Source organism: Amblyomma mixtum, chromosome 5, assembly GCF_055824585.1.
Source record: "Amblyomma mixtum isolate Tamu chromosome 5, ASM5582458v1, whole genome shotgun sequence".
Classification (NCBI taxonomy): Eukaryota; Metazoa; Arthropoda; class Arachnida; order Ixodida; family Ixodidae; genus Amblyomma; species Amblyomma mixtum.
Genome location: NC_143016.1, coordinates 182,741,314 through 182,756,891, shown reverse-complemented (window position 1 = coordinate 182,756,891; position 15,578 = coordinate 182,741,314).

Genomic DNA, 15,578 nt, shown 5'->3' with positions numbered 1-15,578 from the left:
TAACATGTCGTCTAAAAGCGGCCGTTTGCTGAGGTGGAGCATGACCCTCCAGCAGCACAATCTGGTTGTCCGCTATAAGAAGGGAAGGTTGAATGCGAACGCCGATGCTCTAAGTCGTGCATTCTAGGCCTCGCTTCTTTCAGTGACCTCCTCGTTACTTCCTTTCTCTCGCTTTGCAACAAACTATCATGTTCGAAGGAAGAAAGGGGCAAAAATAGTGGGTTTTCGGTCCAAATGATTTCAAGTGGACCAATCTGATCATTATTATTGCTGATTATTAAATGCTCCTGCTATTTTGATGTGTTGATACTTTACAAAATGGTTATTTGAACCTTGTGTACCAGATCGTACACATGCCTCTTGTTGCAGCGGGAATAAATGGGGACAGCAATTTAGTTAGGTTCATTTGGATTATGGCTTCGTCTGGTGTTTGATGGGAGACAGAGGGCATTTGCTAGTGTTGGGTGTTGCCTTTTGCCGGTCGGTTTTGTAATCTGCAGAAGCAAGGGGATCAGAACGACCTCAGCGAAGCTGGTCGAGGTGCCTTGGCGACAACGAGGTCAACAGAGCTCCTGGCCTGCGAGTGGGACCTGGTGCTCGTGAAGTTACCTGGACGAGAACTTGGAGGAAGAGCCTGACGAAGATGCGCGCCTGGCATCCGAGCCACGCGGAAGCAGCTCGTCTTCCCGGCGCCTTATCTGATGGCGGGGATGCTGTCATGCCGGGAAATCCACCCGGATTCCAATTCTGCCGGCCGCTAACTTTCTCCTACGAGCGTCCCTTTTGACAAGCCATGGTGCTGCGCCGTAAGGCACGCGCCCTAACGCTCCCTTGACAAGCCACGAGGCTGCGCCGTACGGCAGCCGAGTCCTCAGGAGAAGCATCTGGAAGCAACACGCCTGGACCTGTCGCAAGAGGCTAGACAGCGAGGCGCCAGTTTTCTTTCTCCCCAGACGCAACCGCGCGCGGCAAAATTTGAAGCGGTTGGCCCGCGCGATCGCTGATTGGTCCTTTCGGACTTCCGTCGAGTGCTGCCTTTGGATTGGCCAGTTCTGACGGGCCACCGTTCCTCAGTCTATATAAGCCCCAACGCTGCAGCTTGGAAGTGTGTGACGGAGTGACCGAGTGACCGACCCACCGTGAGTCGGATGGTGTGACGTGCTGGTGTCTCGCTGATCGTCGCTGTACGAGAACAGTCGCGTTGTGTAGCTCTCGGCCCCCGTGCCGATGTTGAACTATATTATGCCCTGTACATAATGTATAAACCATTTTCTTAGTCTCACCGACGCCTGACTCGAAGTCTTCGCTACCGCTAAGAGATCTGGCAACGCTCAGTCACGAAACGGGTGGCGAGCGCAACGGGACCAACTCTATGGCACAACAATCTTCGCGTCGACATGTATATTCCAGTATGCGCCTGGCAAGCGGGGGAGCCCAGCCCAACTCGTAGTTCCGACAGGCCCCTCGCGAGTCGGTGATGATGTGTTCTGACTTGGGATTCGTGAGAGCCAGAGCAATGGCAATCTCCTCCGCGTGTGTTGCGTTGTAGGCTTTGAAAGTGAGCCCGTTAACTGTGTTTGTGTTGTGTACGACTGCGGCCGTGTACCACCCCCCGCGGTGTGGGCCGGCAACGTCCACGTAATACACGTGTTCTTGGTTACCATAGTATCGCGCCAACGCTTCAGCGCGCGCCTGGCGACGACCGCTATGGTCTTCTCTGGACATGTTGTAGGGAAGGGGTCGGGCCCGGAGGGCGCGTCTCCAGGGTTCTGGCACTCTCTCCCTTTCCTCAATGTGGTAGTTATGTTTGATGTGTAGCCGGTCCAAGAGGCGGTGGTGGTGGTGAAAAACGTTAATCAAAGAGAGCGTGACGGTAAAAAAAAAACCCTGCTGCATGGTCGGTATCCTTAGTGCGGGACACCGCACGACGAGGCCCCGTCTCGCGCCCGCTTGACCAAGAGCCCTTTGGGACTCCAGTGTGGAGCAGTTGAGGAGGGCAGTCTCCCATGCCTCTCGGATGGTGGTGGGGCAGGGGGGAAAGTGACGATTCTGACTACATACATGCCCACACCATGTGAAAGATATCGCAGATCTCTCCACAGTGCGGGCAGCGCCCATCTGTATTCGGATCGAAGTGCTTTGCTATTGCAGGACAGAGAAGGGTTCCTGTCTGCAGGCGCCGCAGAGTTCGCTCCTCCGCCTTGCTCAGCCCTAGGATGAGGAGCCCGGTGTATGAGCGCTCGGGCGGCCGCATCAGCGGCCTCATTGCCTCGTAGACCCTGGTGGCCAGGAGCCCAGATCACTTTTGTGCGAGTTGGATCGGCGAGAGCGCGTCTTAGAATTTGCGAGGCAAGAGGTGATATTTCGCCTTCAAGATAATGTTCACAGGCCCGGCGAGAGTCTGTGATAACCGTTTTCGATTTTGGATCGGCGGCAGCGAGAGCTATTGCGACTTCCTCCGCTCGTGTTGAATTTGGGACCCATCGACATTCATTCACCGATGGACTACGGCAGCCGTGATAGGATAGGATAACTTTATTCGGCTCTAGCACAAGGTTTTTTTATGTGGTCAGATGAGTCCATCCGCAACGGTCGGTTGCCCCTATTCCAGGGCTCCGCTGGATGCTGCCGTCAGCTGAGCTCGCCGTATCAAACCGATCTGGTCATCGCGGCAGTCGCTGGAGAGCAGACCCTCCGATTGCTCCACACTTGGGTTTTTATAACTGGGACGATGGATGTCGACTTTTTGGCATGCCCATGTGATGTGATACAGTGTAGGTTTTTCATGACACCACGGACAATTGTGTGCACTGCATCCTGCTGTCCTTGTAGTTGTTGAGTATGGCCGAGTATTCCTGAGGTACTGGCAGGGATTCCTTAAGGTTGTTGACGTTGGATGCTCGGTAGTTAGTATATCCTCGAGCTATCCTGTCTGCCTCTTGGTTTCCTGCCACCCCCGTGTGCCCCGGTACCCAGATGATCTTATGTTAGATCGGCTTGTGTGGTTTTGCATGTGTTTGTTGCGTCTTGCAGTCTACAGAGCGGAGTATGCGGAGCGCTCTGTGACCGACTCTGCCGCAAAGATAGTTGCGGCAGGCTGCTTGTGAATCAGTAAGAATTGTCAGTGACCGCCCAGTCCGATAGCCCTCCGCTGCCGCTAGACCCGCCCTACTGGGTGCGGTCGAAGGGGTCCAGCACGCGCTGTACGCCGACGACACCACCATCTGGGCTACGCAAGGGCGCCTGGGGGATATGGAGACCAGCCTACAAACGGCCGCCAGCATAGTGGACCGCTATGCTCGAGACTGGAAATCGGAATTCGTGCATTTGCGTCCCTCGCGCACATGCTCGACCCAAATCAATCTCTCGTTGCAAAGCGGTCCCATTCGCGAATCCAAGGAAATCAGAGTCCTCGGACTTTTCATACACAACCAGCGACGCTGCGACACAACACTCGCCAAGCTCCGGCAGGTGGGGGACCAGGTGGGCCGCATGGTCCGCCGGGTTTCTAACAAGCGCGGTGGGTTACGATGCAAAGACGCCTTGCGGCTGGCGAACGCATTCGTGACCAGTCGAATCTTGCATTCGACTCCCTATCTCCACCTGCGGAAACAGGAGGAGGATGCCCTCGAGGTCATCCTCCGCAAAATCATGAAACGAGCGCTGGACCTCCCGGTCTCTACCTCTACCAGCCGCCGTTTGGCACTGGGGATGGTTAACACTTTTAGGGAGCTTCGGGAGGCCCACCTCAACAACCAATACACTCGTCTCACAAAGACAGGGTCGGGTCGCCGCCTTTTAGCCCGACTTCACATCCAGCACACTCAATTCACAGAGGAGAGATGCCGACTTCCCGTACACTGGAGACGCGCCCTCCACGTGCGGCCTCTCCCCACCAATATATATGTCCAAAGAGGATCATAATGGCAGGCGCCTGGCGCGGGCGGAAGCCTTGGACCGCCATTTTCGGAGCAAACCAAGAGTCTTCTACGTGGACGCGTCCGGCCCGGACCCTAGGGGATGGTACACGGCGCGGTTGTACACGAGGGTAAAACAGTAGACGCCCTTACTTTCAAGGCCCAGTCAGCAATTCACGCAGAAGAGGTTGCCATCGCTTTGGCAGCCTCACACACCTCCTCCAAATACATAATCACCGACTCGCGAGGGGCTTGCCGTAACGTCATGCAAGGGTGGGTTACTCCCCTAGCTTATCGCATTTACCAAAATTGTAGCCGAGACTCGGATCCCGCGCACCGATCTCTCGTTTGGGCTCCAGGTCACCAAGGCGTCCACGGAAATGAGGCAGCCGACGCCGCCGCCCGCGCGCTCTCTCTCCAGGCATTTCCCACGGTACCCGACGCCGACCAGGACACTGATTTCAATCCGATTTATACTTTTAAAGAAATATACGAGTATTACAAATCCACGCACCAAACTTTTCCCACCCCGTGCAAAGGGCTGGGGAAGGTTAACGAGCGGGTACTCCTGCGCCTGCTCACCAACACGATGTTGTGCCCGGCAACACTGCAACATTTCGATCCTCAATTCGACGGGCGGTGCTCACACTGTGGAGAGGTGTCTCACACTTACCACATGGTGTGGGCCTGCCAGCAGAACCCATTACTACCCCCTATCCCAAACCCCACCCGAGAGGACTGGGAGGCGACCCTGTCCGGTTGCTCCACCCTCGAGGCCCAAAGGGCCTTAACGCAGCGCGCCCGGGCTGCGGGAAACGCCAATGGGGTACCTGTCTAGGCATCCCACCTAGGGGTTCTAAGGGCGTGACCCTTCAGGTCACGACCCCCAACACCTCTCCCTATGATTTAATAAATGTTTTCACCACCACCCTAGAGCGACGGCCGCTTCTTCAGCCTCAGCTATCGTGCAGTCTTGCACGGAGGCGCTGGTAATCTCGTGTAATTCCGAGTTAACTACAGTTGCCACTGCGTTGTTGGTGCCTTGTCCCCTAGTCATGGCATATGTGGCAGCGTCGACATACACTGTTGTATCCTGGGATGCGTGTGTTTTCTGTAAGCGGTCGGCCCTTGCCTCTCTTCGGTCTTTGTGGAGGTTCGGGCCATGTTTCTTGGTATTGGTGCCACCCTGAGCGTGCTGCGGTACTCATCGGGGATCGTTTTAGTTCTCAATATTTCTCGAATTTGTTCGGTGTAGCCGTGAAGAATCCACGGCAGCCGTGAAGAATCCCGCGGGCGACGGCCCTGTGATGTCCACGTAATAGACGCCCTCTTTATAGCCATATTGCCTCTCAAGCGTGCGAACCCGCGCTTGTCGTCTGCCTTCATGTGAAGCCATGTCCATGTTACGCGGGAGCGGAGCGACCAAGAGCATGTGGCGCCACAGCACCGGGATGTTCTCCGTCCCCTCTGGTATGCTTGCGTTGGATGTGTAAGCGGTTTAGCAGGCGGCGCCCAGGCACCCTCTGCGATAGCCGCGTATATTGGGCCTCCCGCAACTCCTGATAGGAGTTTACCACTCCCAACGCCTTCAGTTTGGCGTTGGAGGTAGCCACCGGGAGGTCCAGTGCTCGCTTTGTTGCCTTCCTGATGATGGCGTCAATGCGCTCGTCTTGTTGAAGCGACCGGACGTGGTCTGTGCAAGACGCGTGTATTGGTTGACTAAGTGGGCTTCTCGAACCTCCCGAAATTTGTTCACCACGCCCAAGGCCAGAGTCCTCTGGTTGGACGTGGTGACCGGGAGATCGAGAGCCCGCTTGATGACTTTCCGCAGGATGACCTCCAGTTGGTCATCATCGTGTTTGCGCAGGTTGCAAGTAGGGAGTTGAGTAGAGGATTCTACTCGTTACGAAAGCATGGGCAAGCCGCACTGCATCCTTGCTTCGTAATCCGCCCGGTTGTTGGAGACCCGGCGGACCATGCGGCCTACCTGGTCTCCCTCCCACCGTGCGAAGTTTGGCTAGGGTGGTGTCGACTCTGCGTTGGTGGTGTATGAAGAGGCAAGGACGCGGATCTCCTTGGCCTCCCGGATCGGTCCCGAGGGGTGACTGATGCGAAGCGGTGTTGTGTCCCGAGGGGAGGGACGTAAGTGCACAAATTCTGATTTAGATGGGGCGCACTGGAGTCCGCAGTAGGCCGCGTAGTCGTCGACTAGGGTCACCGCTGATTGCAGGCAGGACTCCATGTGGCCCAGGTTGCCTTGCGTGGCCCAGATTGTAACGTCATCCGCATACAGAGTGTGATGTATCCCGGGCAGAGAAGACAATTTGGAGGGAAGACGAAGCATTGGCAAATTGAAGAGTAGGGGAGACAGGACCGCGCCTTGAGGTGTTCCCCTCGAGCCGATGGTGTATGGCCCGTGTTACGCATCTTGTATGCGTATATAGGCCTGATGGTCTGTAAGAAATTGTCTTATGTAATGGAATGTTTTGTGGCCACAGTTGGTGTTACTGAGGTGGTCCAGGATTACTTCATGTTTGACGTTGTCGAATGTGCCTTTAAGATCCAAGGCCAGGACCACCTTGTCGTTGTGGGGACATTCTACAGGATCTAAAATGTCGTGGTGAAGCTGCAGAACTATATCCTGTGCTGACTTGTGAGGACGAAAACCGAACATAGTGTCCGCGAAAATGTGCTGTGTTTCGAGATAATCGGAGTGTCTGTCACGCACCATCGTCTCCATCAGCTTGCCGACACAAGACGTGAGGGAGATGGGGCGAAGGTTCTCCACATCAATAGGTTTGCCAGCCTTCGGAATGAAGGTCACGAGAGCCGATTTCCAATCGAGAGGGAGAGGAGTCTCTCCGTCCCATATGCTATTGATGTATTTGAGGTGCGCGGCGTAGGCTGCGTCGGGAAGGTTGGCCAAGAGCTTGACCGTAACCTTGTCGCGCCCGGGTGCAGTGCCCCGCTTCATCTTGCTTAAAGGGAAGCTGAAGAGATTTTCGAATTCATTAAGATGCTCACGTATGGATGTGGGAACCTTAAAAATCATGCGGGTGAAATTTTTTTGCGCATTAATCACTTAGGAGCGACGTAATCGCTGTTTAAAATTTCGCGGTAGCTCCGCCCCCCGCTGTCCGCCGAGCGCTGCTGATGACACTGACGATGCGAGCCGAAACCAGAAACCGTGGGGTGGTGACGTAAACGTTGGTGTTCCGTCGCCTCGCAGTCTCCGCGACCGTGCTTGTGTCTGCGTGCGTGCTATCATAAGCTGCTTTGAGCTGCCGTGTGTTTCTTTATTTGTGCGTTTTTATGTTTGTGGTGACGTAGAGAAACGTGTGCAGTATCGAGTGAAGCGGTGAACCATCATGCCGGCGTTCTGCGCAGCCTTCGGCTGCGCTAACACCAGCGGCCGCGACGATGTGGTCTTTCATTATTTCCCCCAAAATAAGCAGCTTTCCGCGAGGTGGGTCGCTGCTGTGAAGCGAAGGAATTTCAAGCCCTCAAAGACTACAGTGCTATGCTCTGACCACTTTCGTGATGACGACTATAACGAGAGCCTGTCGATAATGCGTTCATTGGGCCTGTCAACAAAGTCAGCTCGACTGAAACCCGGCGCAATACAGTCTGTCTTCGCGCATAGGAGCTCGTCACCGCCACCGAGGCCAGCTTTCGCGAAAAGGAGGAAGCTCGAGGTACGAATTTGTGTATTAACTCTATGAGAATTTGACTGCGCGAACCGGTGTTCTGTGTAGTGTATGGCGTGTTATTTCGTGGATGCAAGACTTTCGGTAGTAGTGAGATGAACGGCGCTGGAATGAGAACATCAGGACGGCAGCAAACTGCAGCTTACAAAATAAGTGCTTAGTTTTTATGCTTGCAGGCATGCATCATGCATCTCGTACCGCATTACTCATATCAGACCTCGGCCCTAAATTTTTTGGCTGAAGCAAGAGCGCGAAGTGCGCCTCACAACCGGATTCTGCGCACCGCGCGTGAGCAGAGAACTTCGTTCGGTATGCGAGCATGTGAAAAGACGTTATATGCAGCCTCTTTACTCAATTATGTTGGAGCTCACATATTCTAGGATTCATGCGTAGCCCTCAGTGGCGAGAACATAGGGAGTAATACACGGCACATTTTTCTTCGTTCTCGGAGCGCCGAGAAAACTCTTTGCAGATGTTTCTGGTATACGGGCGCGCGGCGGTTCGTTTTCAATTTGGTTTCGCCTGGGGCCTGGCTGATAGCCGCCTCGTCAGCGCCCAATGTGCGCAGTCATGGCGCTTGCAGTCCGGCCCAAAAGCGTACTTTTTTTTTTTAGCGATCTACGTGGGACGCGCCCGCTGGCGCTGTGTTAGCGCGTGAAGTTGCCTGCCAGGGTGTAAGTTTTTGAAGAGATATTTTTTGCCTGGCTATAGTATTTGCAGGAGGTGCTCCAAATCTGCAAATACAGCATAATATGAAAATAAAAATTTAATTAAGATATGCAGTTTAGTGAGCTAATGGAAGCCTTCTGCCTATTACTGGTGTCTTCCATATCCCCCAATATAGCCCCAGGGATAAAATTAATACATGGTTAGTTACCCATTTTTAAAAATAAATGTTGGACCTTCTAAAGAAACACCTGGTATATAATAAATGACCACACTTTGTACGGAGCTCGCCAATCAACAAAATGGTTTGTGAAATAAACCAGAAGATTTTACTCATACTGAAGCACACTTTTGTTCTGTTTGCAACAATAACATCATATGGCTTATGCCTTTCAGGTTCTTGCCGAATTGCTGCAAGATCAAGACTGCACACCAGACGATAGTGCAAATCAAAAGTGCATGGAAAATGACATCCCACCTGGAGGCTGCACACCAGACAGTCAAGAATGCACACCAAACAGAATATAAATCAGGACTGTGCAGCAAGTCGAATGCCACTGGCAGATGCTGCTGAGGACCCTGCACTGAACTTATGTAAAAGTGCTGAGAAGTCTGTTCAAGTTCTAATAATGCAGCCAATACTAGTAAAGTGTTCTGCCAGGAATACATTTATAATAACACACGTAGTCGTAAAAAATTGCCGAGTGCAGCATGGCTTCATACATTAATAATAATATATAATTGTGCGCCACGTGTGCTACAGCCAGCCTTGCGATTCGGCCTGCTCGGTTGCAGCCCGAGGCCATCTAGTTAGTGAAAAAAAATCACTTGTCGCTTGATCTGAGAACAGCACGATAAAGGCGGCCGCAAACGGATGGATATATTCCTAGAAGGGCTTGCAGTATGAAGCAACTCGCCTAAACAAGGATTTTAATTTACTGCCAGATATCATCTTGGCACGCAGAACGGAAGGCGCACGTTTGTCACCTCGACGAGTTCTGCCGCAGAGCGCCGCGAACTTCTGTTTTACCCGTGTGTTATGAACCGAGCCGGCACGCAGCGACCGTGAAGCGATGCCAGCATAAAAGTTGCGTGCAAAACGAGCCTGATAACTTCTTGCGCATGTCAGTGGTCTGTGTGGATTACAAGCAGATTTGCGGCAGCACCGACAAGCGGCAAGACAACAGTGCCGACGATCGCTTCCCGCTTACATTGCATTAGGAAAATTTCGTGGAGCAGTGCTATAACAACATTTGCTCGCTTCAAAATTAATTGTATCTCTGAATGAAGTTTGGCTAGAAAAGCATGCTTACGAGGACATTTCCAACACGTGGATATGCTGACACTTCGCTTTCGTTCAAGCCAAAAGCACCGCTTGCGCCAGCATCGTTGCTTCCTTGGAGCGGTTTGCTCTTTGCGATTGGTTCGTACATGTAGGGGATGACGCCAAGATCCTCCTGGCAATCTTCGATGTGTTCCATTGTGATATAAGCATCAAACCAACAGCCCGAACCACCGCGCGACGCGCTTCATGTACTACATCGGCGGCGACCGAGCCGGGCTCACCGAGCCAACGCCAGTGTTCACGTCACGAGGCGCCCAACTAATCACAGGCGGCAACGAGGCGCGCGAGCTGGCCTGAGGCTGCTGCTGCACTTTTCGCCAAAATCAAACAGGTTTACGCTTTCCTCTGCCTAATTTCGATGAGAAATTCGAATTCCGAGGGTGGAAAACTGTAAACTGCATCTCTTCACTCAATTTTTTTTGGGAAACCTTTCAGCATCCCTTTAAGGCCGCCCGGAGGTCGTGGAGCTCCGTGTGCTCTTCGCCTGCATAGGAGTACGCCGCCGGCCGGGGGTCCTTAGTGGTGCACAGGTATCGATCCCTGAGCGTGTGCGCTAGCTGTGTTGTCGATCCTGTAAAGTTGTGCAATGCCCTATGTAGGTGGTGTTGGGTTTCCGTGCGTGTTTGGATTGGATCGATGAGAGCGCGGAATAGGCGCCACGTGTTGCGGCCAGACATTTGGCGCGCAGCCGCGTTGCACCGGTCCACCTAGTTAGTGTCGGCTAGCTGAGTAGCATATTCCGCTGCCTGTTGTGTGAGTTCGAGGATGCGTTTCTTTAGGCGTCTGTTATGTTTCTGTTTCTTCCATCGTTTGGTGAGGCTGCGGCGGGCCTCCCAAAGGTGGAGCAAGTGGTTGTCCACGTCCGTTTGTCTTTCTGTGAGCTGTATCTGCTTTTCGTGTTGTGTGAGTGTAGACGTCAGCGATTTGGACCATGCGTCTTATCCCGACTGGAGGGGGTCTACGATGGGTAGAGAGGTGCGGAAAGTCGTCCAGTCCGGGACACGAGCTTGCGTTAGTGGGCGTTTCAGGGGACGCATGTAAATGGTTGTGTTGATTATACAGTGATCACTACCCAGAGTGTCTTCTGTATTCAGCCAGTCGGCATGGCGTATGTTGCGTGTAGTGTAAAGGGAGTCCAAGCGTGGAAAGAAGTTCAGCAAGCTTCCTCCCACGTCTGTCCTCCCGGGGGTACGCCGATAGCCTGCTCAGGGCGTTGGAATCCCCGACGATCAGAAGGGGATCCCTTCCAGCCACCTGCATAGCTTGGGTGAAAATTTCATTGAACGTGACGTTCTTAAGCTTAGGTGGGCAGTAAATGCTTAGAATGTGTACAGGTGGGTCAGACCGCTTTAGGGGCAGCACTGACACCATCGTGTATGGGAAAGGCGGTGTTGTGCGGAGCGTGACCTCCTGCGCAGTATACTGCTTGTGAACAAGTATACATGTCTGCGGGTTGTGTTGAAATGTAGTGTAGTTTGTTAGTTTTGCCCCGGCGCCGGGTTCCTGAAGGGCAACCACGGCAGCAGGAACTCAAAGGTCTCAAGATAGAGGCGGAGATGAGTCCGCTTCGTGCGGTTCTTGAGACCACGGCAGTTCCACTGCGTTAGTGTAAGCGGCTGAGTTGTTCTTGCTCGCGACTTCGGGTTGGGGGCCAAGGTCGGAGGCGGAGGTTGGGGTTACATTGTTAAGACTCCCCAGTCCGCTAGTGCCCGGCGCAGACGTGCAAGAAGTCTTCCAAGATGTCAAACTCATCGAGAATAACTCTGTTGAATTTGGAGGGGCGGTTAGCGTCCCTGATGGGCCCTACGCGTTTAAGGACGCGCGGATTGTCTTTTATCCATTTTTGGATAATGTGAGTTACGGCTTGTGTCACCTGTGCGATGACACTCTCCACCTGACGCGCAATGGTATCGTGGATAATTTTGGGGAGGTCAGCCAATTGTGTTTCAATCGCGGTCACCCGGGTCTCCAGGGCCGCGGCACGACTCTCTACAGGAGTAGGAATCTCCCTGTCTCTGATGTTTTCTTCCTCGCCGCTCGACGCGGGCGGAGTAGGGAATTGGGCTTTGAGCGAGTTAAGCTCGCTGGCTAGTTTTTCGTTTTGAGCTCGCAAGAGGGCGAGCTCGCGCTTGAGTTCCTGCGTCTCAGCGGTGCTGGTGGGGGAGGAGGGAGGAGGGGAAGGAGAGGAGGCAACCCTCGCCCAGCTGGCTATCTTGGGTTGGTTGCAGGCGGCGCCGCCAGATGAAGCGCTGAGAGCTGGGAACTCCGCTGCTCCGGGTGGTGGCGGTACCGTTGCTGTCTTGCCAGGGGGAGGCCGTGGCGTCTTCTGATTGTTTTGCTGCCGGCCGGTGGCGTGACTTCCCCGTGTCGCGCCGGAATTGGCTCCCTTGGGTGGCTTGATTGGCGGCCTGGGCCCTGGCTGCGGAAGCCGGATGAATTTGCTGGTGCATTAGCGGGAGCTGGTGAGGTGCGGGCTCCCGCGTATTATGCACATGGGATTGCAAACGTGGGCGGCCATCCCCTCAGTACCAACCCCCACGTTCTGGCCACAAAGGCCGCATCTTTCTTTGACCGGGGTGGGACAGTTGTCCACCCGGTGCCCCAGCGTGCCGCAACGGTAGCACGCTGGCACCGTTTTCTTATACTCCTTGACGGAAGTCAGTTCTGCATTATAGTGGACGTAGCGCGGAACGCTGCGTCCCTCGAAAGTTAGCACAGCTACATTCGATGTTCCCAGCTTACCCACATGGATTCACCACCGCGCCACTGCACACTATGTTTCAAGGATTCGCTGGTTTGAAGGTTATGCACAGTAATCACACCACGACACACATCACCGGTGAGCTTGAGGTGTCCGTGAAGCGGGAGCGATCCTTTGCTGGTGGTAATTTTGATGTCCGTCAGAAGCTTTTGAGCCACCTCGGTGTTCTTCGTGCCAGAGACGATAATATTTTGTTCGCAATTGGGAGAAATTGTAATCGCATTCATATGCTGTCTGCCGATGAGTTGCGAAATGGCAGCGCCGAGCTCACCGTGCTGGAATGCTGTCTTGAGGGCGACCGTACTGCGTGGCCGCAGCACGATCACGTAATCGTCAGGGTTCATCCTGACCGTTGGCTTGGGCGTCCACTTGGAGACTGGTGAAAATGACTTTTGTGGACATTTAGAAGAGGGAGCGCGAGCGTCTTCTTTTGCTGATTTGTCGAGAGGAGTCTCGGGCATTGCAGCTCCTCGTGCGTTCTGCCGGCGGCGGCGCCGGCTCTCAACGACTTGAAAAAGGGCAGCTTGCTGCGCCGAAATGGTGGATGGGCCATCCTCTGGCTGGCTTGCAGTGACAGACGACCACGACAGAGTCGTGGGGTCGTATCCGCGTTGTTCAGGCAGAGCCATGGTTGACCGGCGGGCGTCTCCGCAGCCAGCGGCGGGGGAGCCGGAGCCGTTAGGCTCAGCTAGACCGCTACGTGGTGATGCGGAGGGTTGCTCGAAGTGGCCGAAAATTGGGCGTACCTGGGTCAGATCGCTGTCTCCGGGATTCTGCTGACTTCACAGATGCAGAGCACAGGTTTGATGGGTGTTCATCAGATTGCCGCGGTTCCAGTCGAAAATCGACGGAGCCGATGTTCCACGCGTCCGATCGCTCCGCGCTCAAACGCGGCTCCCCTAGGCAGCGGATAATCTTTGCCGAATTCCAATATTACGGTGCGGCGACGTATCTTTATGATGCTTCCATTGTCTTCACGAATGTGAGCGATTGGCATCGCGAATGCCTCGCTCCAAGTAGTACTCACGCAGGTTTTTGTTCGTTTAATTTAGAGGTGCATCCTCCATTTTCTCATAGCTTACCTTGTACGAGTATTGGACGCGGGCCTCTAGAGTGACTCCAGCCTGTTCTGTCACTGCAAGCAGACGGTTTGTGGTGGTGGTGGGGGGGTGGAGGGGTGGAGGGGTGTGAGGGGGGGGGGCGGGGCAACGTAGATACCGGACCCAACTAGAACTGCTGTTGCCATGGATTTAGGGTGGCATGACAAACGTTTCGAAGTGACTGACAAGTGTCCCCATTGTGGTGCTGCGTCAAACGAGAGTGACGAAAAGCACTTGCTGATGTGGACTTGCCCGACTACAGACCGTGTGATACGGCGCTTCCTAAGGATGACACGTTGCAGGCGACTATCACAAGTGGACTCATGATAATCGGTTTATCGAGAACTTTTGCCACTTGTTAAGCGAGGCTAATTTACACTCCTTCTTATAACTTTCTCTCCGTTCTTCATTATGAATAATGGCAAACATCTGGAATAAGAAAAAGATATGCTTTCCGTAAGTCACCTCGTAATTTTTTCTGCGCCTGAACACGATAAGAACCCCAGCACCATGCTTTTTCTTGCATGACACGAGCGTAAATGTAGTCTGGTCCTTGTCCTCGGCAGTTTCGCTCAATAGCTTGTCGGTTGCGTGATCTCGCGGTCTTATGTTTGCATCTCCGTGGTCCATGGCCGCGGCTACAATGGCCTCTGCTGCTGGTGTGGACGCTGTGTTGTCATTTGCCAGAGTTGCCATGAGTGCAGCATGGGATGCTGCCGGTGACGGGGCGAGCTTGGGCGGGTACGGGGCAGAGTGGTCAGGAGGCCGCCCGATGCGCTTCTTTCGGGTGGGCCAGGACCACAACATCGTTGCACGATGGATGCACAACACAGATATTTACATGTGTAGAGCACAAAAGCAAAAAGAAACTGAAATTACGGGTTCCACCCTTCACAGCCTCGACGTGTCCCGATCTGTATGTAGGCACAGGCATGTCCTGACTTAGTGCACTGCACGGGCTCGGGCCGGCCTAAAAGCCCGGGCCCGGCCCGGCCCGCGGGCCGGGTCGGGCCGGGACATGCTCTGTTTTGCCGGGCCTGAGCCGGGCCCGGGCCTGAAGTTGCGGGCCCGGGCCGGACTCGGGCTTAAGCTGCGGAATCGAGCCGGGATTGGGTCCATTAGAAACGGCTGGTGTCCGACTATTCGTTCACTATTGCAGAGTGAAGTACACGACTGCGGCATTGGAGCAGCGACACTGATGAACTATGGGTTATCGTACGCCCTGAGAAAAAAACTAAGCTTTATTCATTGACTTAGTTATTTCCTTATTTCCACGCCGCGGCGGCGGTCAAGGCGCTTGCCGGGGAACCAGGGTTTGCTACTAGCCTCGGCGGCCGCATTTCTGTTTAGGCGGCAAGCATGACAGACTTTGTAGTGTCATTGCTCGTTGAAGAAACCCAGGTGGTCTATATGATCCGGAGCCCTCTGCTTCGGTGTCTCTCACAACCTGACTCCCCTTGGGCTCTTAAGCCCCAAAAACATAGCTTTTATTTTATAGCTATATTTTTCTCATCTGAGAAAATTCACAAACTAAAGCGCGTTTGGTTTTCTTTTTGATCGGCTGACCGGAACGTCTCGTAAATGAAATAGCCACAAAAGCTCGCGGGAGTTTGTAAATCTCATCTCATAACCAAATCTATCCGTCCTCTCTTCTTCAGCCTGGTTGACATGACAAATGTTTTGCCCTTTAAGTTATCACGTGGTTCGCGCGTTATCTTCTTCTCAGCAGATAGAGTAAAATTTAACCGGTCCTAAGTGGCCATTGATCGTTCGCTATACACTATTAGAAATTCATTCTGGAAGGACATATTAGTTTAGGACGCTTATAGTCTTCAAAACACACAACGTGAAATACTCAAGCCTTTTAGCTTTTCCTTTCTGCTGAAAGGCGATGAGTTCGGCTATGAGTTCTATCTGTGAGATCGCGTTCACTATTATACTCCGCGGGCGGAAAAATATAACTGATTAAAATCGTGGGGGAATGCAAAGTAGTCTATTACGCGCGTATGCAGCCCTTTTTATTTGGCTCTCGGAACTTCGGAGTTTATATTCGCGCACCTACACGATATCACTGTCCAAAAC